Here is a 7,724-nt window from a genome sequence, read left to right as displayed (position 1 = left end):
AGTTCTCAGTAAAGAAATGTCATTTCAATAGTGGGGCAGGTCACACCTGACAAGCAGCTTGAAGCTGTGTCTTTGGTTTGTTTGGTGTCCATTGTCTTGTATTTCTTTGCAATGTGTGTTGTGCTTTTGTCCTGATTTAGACTGACACTGACATACTCAAATCATGACTTTTTTAACTTTGATATTGTGACCACTTACAAGACTTTAGAGATAGGGCCATAAGCATAGGGTTTTATTTTTTTAAAAAAAAAGAGTCAGCCTTGGCCCTAAGAATGTAGCTGTGGGGCAGCATGCTTGTATGGAATGCTGGACTATTCAGCCTTGCTGTTACAAGGTATTGAGGCTGCCAGTCACACTTTTAGAAGGAAGATGTACCCCAATAGGATTTCAAACACTAAACAAAAAAATCTGAGGGTAATCGCTATGGCCTAAAAAGGTTAACAATCTTTTTTTTCTCAGTGCTTCATACCACCTCCACCCCCCCATGCTGATGAATTAGTTCCCTTCACCTGCCCTGGAATCTGCACACCTCAAACCTCTGGTCAAAGCTGACCAAGACTTGGCTGCACTGATGAAGAATTCTTTCAGATTCTATGAATTATAAATATCTTTTGTCATTTATAGGGGCTGGTTACAAATTATTGTTGGTTAATGTAAAAAAAACACTATTGTTGGTCTCAAATGTTTTATACTGGTATAGGATTTTATGTGCTGTTCTTGTTTAAAATGTAGCCATACATTCCCACTGAGAAAAAACACAAAAAAGGCTTTGGTAAGAGTTTTTATATTGTCCAAAAAGCAAGAGAGATTTTTGGTGTGTTGTCTAAAAAGCAATAGAGATTTTGGTTAAAAAATGTGTACACAGAAATGGGTCTTATTTAGTTCCCTGTGTATATTTTTAAGGTCAGATAAGAAGCAGGTGGGGAGTTGCTGACAATCTATCACTGAGCTCTTGTGGCAGGTCTCTGAGGGGCTGCAAGACACCCCACTAATACAGCCAAGGTAAGAGAGAGTCTTCAAGGGCTGGTAGAACTGCTATTTGTGTTTCTTGAATGTTTAATCAGGACTTAGAGGCATTATACGCTCTTTGACCCAAGCTCTGAGGGTCAGCAAACAGCAGTAGCTATGACCTTCATAGGATAGTCAGCATCAGATATTTAGAAAAGTTACAGCTGTTAGAAGGGTTGCAGGATTATACCTTGTAGGATTTGGTTAAGGAGGCAGAGAAAGTGTTTCTTAAGTGAGAGATTGAGGAATAAATGTGAGAGAGAGGGAGAGGGGGTTGGGAGGCAGAAGAAAGAGAGGATTGGAGGGATCATAGACAAGAGAGAAATTTGACTAGAATTTTGGCTGCAGTGGTAGGAGAGAAAGGAAAGACAGGACCTAGACAGAGAACCTGGGCAACAGAATACAAAAGATGAGTGAAGACAGACAGAGGCACCCTTGGACAAAGACCAATGTGCTTATTGCAAAGAAAAAGGACATTGGGCAAGAAAATGTCCAAAGAAGAAAGGAAGGGCCTCTAAGGTACTGGCCCTAGAAGAAGATTAGAGGGAACAGAGCTCAGACCCCCTCCCCCATGCCTAGGGTAACCCTGACTGTGGAGGGGACCCCTATGGATTTTCTAGTGGACATAGGCGTTGATCACTCTGTGCTGAAACAACCACTGGGGAAGCTAAAGAATGCAAAGATTATAGTAATTGGAACAACTGGACAGAAACAATATCCGTGGACCACCTTATAAACTATAGATTTGGGGAGAGGTTATGCCTGGGTGTCCCACTCCATTACTAAGTTGAAGGCTCAGATCAGGTTTACTTTAACTGGGCCAGAGGTGATCAAAACCTTTTGTTGACTGAACAAGTGACCTTTGCTCCCCCTGCTGTCCTCAATTCTGTTACCCTACTGCCTGAGACTGATGACTCCTCACCTACCCATCACTGTGCTGATATTTTAGCAGAAGAAGCTGGTACATGAAATGATCTGAAGGATCAGCCTTGTCCTGGGAGATTGAGCTGGTATACCAATGGCAGCAGTTTCATGGTTAAATGTAAGCAGAAAGTGGGGGCAGCAGTCATGGACAGGAAGCAAGTAATCTGGGTTAGTAGCCCCCCTAAAGGGATGTCAGCCCAGAAAGCCAAACTTGTGGCTTTGATACAAGCAAGCTCTATGGATAGTCTATCAACATCTACACTGACAACAGGTATGCTTTTGCCACTGCCTATATATATGGAGCTATACAGACAAAGAGGACTGTTAACATCTGCAGGAAAAGACATAAAAAATAAAGAAATTTGAGCCTCCTTGAGGCTATACATTTGCCAAGGAAGGTAGCCATCATACACTGTCCAGGACACCAAAAAGCTTGCGATGCTGTGGCTAAAGGAAATCAGATGGCAGACCTAACTGCTAAACATGTGGCCCAAGGAGCGATAATCCTGGCAGTCAAAGAGCCTAAAGATTATTATGATATCAGTGAAGGTAGATTTTACAGAAATTAAGCCAGCCAGATATGGTAACAAGTACTTATTAGTTTTTATAGATACTTTTTCAGGCTGAGTAGAAGCTTTTCCTACCAGGACTGAGAAGGCCAATGTGGTGGCTAAGAAGATCATAAAAAATATTCCAGAGGTTTGGGACACCCAAGGTAATCAGGTCTGATAATGGACCTGCCTTTGTTGCCCAGTTAAGTCAGGGACTGGCCACCCAACTGTGGATCAATTGGAAATTACCTTGTGTTACCGACTCCAGAGCTCAGGTCAGGTAGAAAGGATAAATAGAATCCTAAAAGATACCCTGACAAGTTTGGACCTGGAGACTGGTGGAAATGACTGGACAGCCCTCCTTCCTTTTGCCCTGTTCCAGGTTTAGAACACCCCAGGGTGACTTAAACTCACCCCTTATGAGATCCTATGTTAGGGACTACCACCGCTCACTGATGCAATTCTTTTCTAGACCTTTATTTGCCTGCCTAAAGGCCCTTGAAGTGGTGAGATGCCAGATCTGGGAACAACTGAAAGAAGTATGCCTCTCTGCCTGGATCCATGCCTCCCACATGAAGCAAGGTCCTGACCTACCCAAATCACAGTATCTGAAGCTTTTAAAAACACCACCAGTCAGGATGCTTTTGTTTGGCAGACTAATCATAGGCTGATTCTACTGAGATCATAAGACTATTAAGAGCCCTAAGACTCCTGACACCAGGTACTTGGTTCCCAGTTTAGCTAAATAATGAGCTTGTGTATGGACCTGACACCTCGCGTATTGACATTGGGTTTTAATGATGTTAAAGATTACTGTGTGCTTGTACAACTAGTACCTATGGTCTTTTATCATCCAGCTAACATGTTTGAAGATGATTTTGACAAGCATCCAACTCGTTTTCGATTAGAACCTACTTCTCTGACACTAGCAGTAATCCTGGGCCTCGGGGTAACTGCCAGTATTGGGACAGGCACTGCTGACCTAATACAGGCCTCTCAGTACTTTAATAAATTAAGAATAGCAATGGATAAGCCGGGCGGTGGTGGCTCACGCCTTTAATCCCAGCACTTGGGAGGCAGAGGCAGGCAGATCTCTGAGCTTGAGGCCAGCCTGGTCTACAGGAGCTAGTCCCAGGACAGGCTCTAGAAACTACAGGGAAACCCTGTCTCGAAAAACCAAAAAAATAAAGGAAGAAAGAAAGAAAGAAAGAAAGAAGGAAGGAAAGAAGGAAGAAAGAAAGAAAGAAAGAAAGAAAGAAAGAAAGAAAGAAAGAAAGAAAAAAAAGAAAGAAAGAGTAGCAATGGATAAAGATTTGAGGGCTCTAGAATAATCTATTTCCAAACTCAAAGTCATTGACTTCCCTCCCAGAAGTGGTCTTACAGAATAAAAGGGGATTAGATTTATTATTCTTAAAAGATAGATGATTATGCACTGCTTTCAGAGAAGAATGTTGTTTCTATGTGGACCATTCAGGAGTAATTAAAGACTCCATGAATAAACTTAGGAAAAGGTTAGAAAAAAGATAAGAGACAGAGAAGCATCAGGGATGGTTTGAGAGCTGGTTTAATAGATCTACTTGGATGACTATTCTGATATCTTCACTTATGGGACCATTCCTAATTTTGCTTCTGCTACTGATTATAGGTACATGCATATTAAATAAACTAATTACCTTCATTAGAGAAAGAATCAGTGCTGCTCAGATTTTGATGTTACACCACTAATATAGTGCTTTATAAGGTCAAGAAGATATTGAAATCTAGTTCTATTACTAGAACTAGGTACTAGAAGAAGTGGGGAGATGAAAGACCCACATAAATTCAGACCCCTCTAGCAGAAAAAGTTGAGCCAAAATAATCTAGCAGGGAGAGAAGAACCAAAATTCTAGGTTAGCTGGTTCAGTGACTCTGTTCCAGGAACTAGCTGACCATAAAGTTAGATTATAATTTGAAAACAATTTTGAGAATTGGGGAGTTACCTCCTTGTGATTATCACAGTTATTTTTGGAATTTTCCAATGATGCCCTCCCTACCCCCTTTAGGTTGTGGTTTCGTTTCTTCCCTTAAATATACCCTCTCCCAGCTCCTTGGGATTGACTTCTACCCCTGTGTGGGAAATGAATTTCTGCCCCAGCTAGTTCCTGTCATGTCAATAAACTTCATGTGATTGCAGCAAAGATGGTCTCTTGTGAGTTTCCGGGGGGGGGGTCGTGTTATCCTAAGACTTTAATGAGAGTCTCCCCACTCTGGGCATCTTTAAAAGGATATCCCTATGAAGGTACAAGAAGCTAAAAGAACACCAAATAGACTGGATCAAAAATATCCCCTCACCATATAATAATCAAAACACAAAACATACCATATAAAGAAATAATATTAAGAGATGCAAAGGAATAATTTCAAGTAACATACAAAGTAAACCTATCAGAATTACAGCCAAATTCTCAATGGAATCCAGAAAAACCAGAAGGTCCTAGATAGATGTGCTGCAGACACTAAGAGACCATGGATGGAAGCCCAGACTACTATAGCCAGCAAAGCTTTCATTCACCATCAATGAGAAAACAAGATATTTCAGGACAAAACAGATTTAAACAATATGTATCCATAAATCAAGCCTGACAGAAAGTACTAGAGGAAAAACCCCAACCCAAGGAAGCTAACTACTATACCCACAAAAACACAGACTTCTGATAACCTGCCACCAACCTAACAAAAAGAAGGGAAACATGCAAACACTACTACCAAAAAATAATCAGAGTTAGCAATCAGTGGTCATTAATATTGTTTAATATCAATGGAATCAATTCACCTATAAAAAGACACAGGCTAAGAGAATGGATATGAAAACAGGATCTGGCCTTCTGTTGTACACAAGAAACTTACCTCAACTTCAAAAACAGAAACTACCTCAGAATAAAGGTTTGGGATAAGGTTTTCCATTCAAATGGACCTAAGAAACAAGGAGGTGTATCTATGCTAATATCTAAAAAAAAATGATTTCAAACTAAAATACATCAGAATGCATGGAGAAAGACACTTTATACTCATAACAGGAACAATTCATCAGGATGGAGTCTCAATCCTGAACATCTATGCCCCAAATACAAAAGCACACACATATGTAAAAGAAACATTACTAAAACTTAAATCACACATCAAACACCACAAACTAAAAGTAGGAGACTTCAACTGTGTATACACAGGTCAATCAGAAAGAAACTTAACAGAGAAATAAGAGAAGTAACAAATGCGAGGAATCAAATGGACTTAATAGACATCTATAGAACATTCCACCCAAACACAAAAGAATATACCTTCTCAGCACCTCATGAACCTTCTCTAAAATTGATCATATACTCAATAACAAAGCAAACCTCCAATGATACAAAAAATGGAGTAACAACCCTGTGTCTTATCAGATCACCAAGGATTAAAGATATAATTTAGCAATACAACTCTCAGAAAGCATACAAATTCATGAAAATTGAACAGCAAACTATTAAACCAACCCTGGGTAAATGAAGAAAAAAAGAAAGAAAGAAAGAAAGAGAGAGAGAGAGAGAGAGAGAGAGAGAGAGAGAGAGAGAACTTAAGTCTTCACTGAATGAAAAAAAAAATGAAGGTACAACATGCCCAAACCTATGGGACACTATGAAAGCTGTGCTAAGAGGAAAGTTCATAGCACTAAGTGCTCCCATAAAGAAAACAGAGACAGGTCATGTTATTGACTTAAAAACATACCTAAAAGCTCTAGAACAAAAAGAAGACGATGCACCCAGGAGAAGTAAAAGACAGAAAATAATCAAATTAAAAGCTGAAATCAACAAAATTGAAATAGAGAAAACAATAAAAAGAATCAATGAAACAAAAAGCTAGTTCTTTGAGAAAATCAACAAGATTCACAAACCCTTATCCAAAAGGCAGAGAGAGAACATCCAAATTAACAAAATCAAAAATGAAAAGGAAGACATACCAGCAGACACTGAGGAAATTCAGAGAATCATTAGGTCTTATTACAAAAATCTATACTCTACAAAACTGAAAAATGTAAAAGAAATGGACAATTTTTAGATGGATACCATATATTAAAATTAAATCAAGACTAGTTGTGCAATTTCAATAGAACAATAAGCTACAAGGAAATAGAAGGTGTCATCAAAAACCTCCCAACTAAATAAAGCCCAGTGCCTGCAACAGGACAGAGGGCCTGCTGATGGGGTAAGCTTACCAATCCCTTGTCTGAGGGGTGTGAACCCTCCAGGGCTCCAGATACCTTTAAAAGATCCATGTGCTTTTGTTTTTGCTCTCTTTATTTCCTGTGCTCCTCGCTGGAACCTTGGCTTTTCTAAGTTCCCTTTTCTTTCCTTTATTAAAGCTGAATATTATATATTAAAGCTAGTCTGGTTAATCATAATTGCTGATCGACCACACCCCTTCAGCCTGCTTTTGGTCCTGGGTACTCGGCTAGCTTAACCCCTGAAATAATCACGCAGAAATTGTAATAGTTAAATAACTGCCTGACCCATTATCTCTAACCTCTCATTGGCTAATTCTCACATCTTGATTTAACCCATTTCTGTTAATCTGTATATTACCATGTGGCAATGGCCTACCAGGAAAGATTTGGCATGTCTGTCTTTGGCAGCTCCATGGCAGCTCTCCATCTGTCCTCCTTCCCAGCATTCAGTTCTGTCTACTCTGCCTACTTAGGTGCTGCCCTATCAAAAGACCAAGGCAGTTTCTTTATTCAACCAATGAAAGCAACACATAGACATAAAAACCTCCTACACAATGGGCCAGATAGTTTTAGTGCAGAATTCTACCAGAACATCCAGAAAGAATTAATACCAACACTCCTCAAAATTTTCCACATAATAAAAACAGAAAGGACATTTCCAAACTCTTTTTATGAGGCTACAGTTAGCCTGATACAATAACTGCAAAAAGATTCAACCAAGAAAGAGAATTACAGACTAATCTCACTCACAAACATGAATGCAAAAATTCTCAATAAATTATTGGCAAACTGAATCCAACAACATATCAAAAAAATCATCCATCATGATCAAGTTGACTTTATCCCAGAGATGCAGAGCTGGTTAAACATATGAAAATCTATCAATGTAATATGACGTATAATAAACTAAAAGAAAAAAATGATTATTTCATTAGATTCTGAAAAAGTGTTTGACAAAATCCAACACCCCTTCATAATAAAGGTCTTGGAGAGATCAGGGA

The sequence above is a fragment of the Arvicola amphibius genome, chromosome 2 (assembly GCF_903992535.2).
Source record: "Arvicola amphibius chromosome 2, mArvAmp1.2, whole genome shotgun sequence".
Classification (NCBI taxonomy): domain Eukaryota; kingdom Metazoa; phylum Chordata; class Mammalia; order Rodentia; family Cricetidae; genus Arvicola; species Arvicola amphibius.
This window is presented reverse-complemented; position numbering follows the sequence as displayed.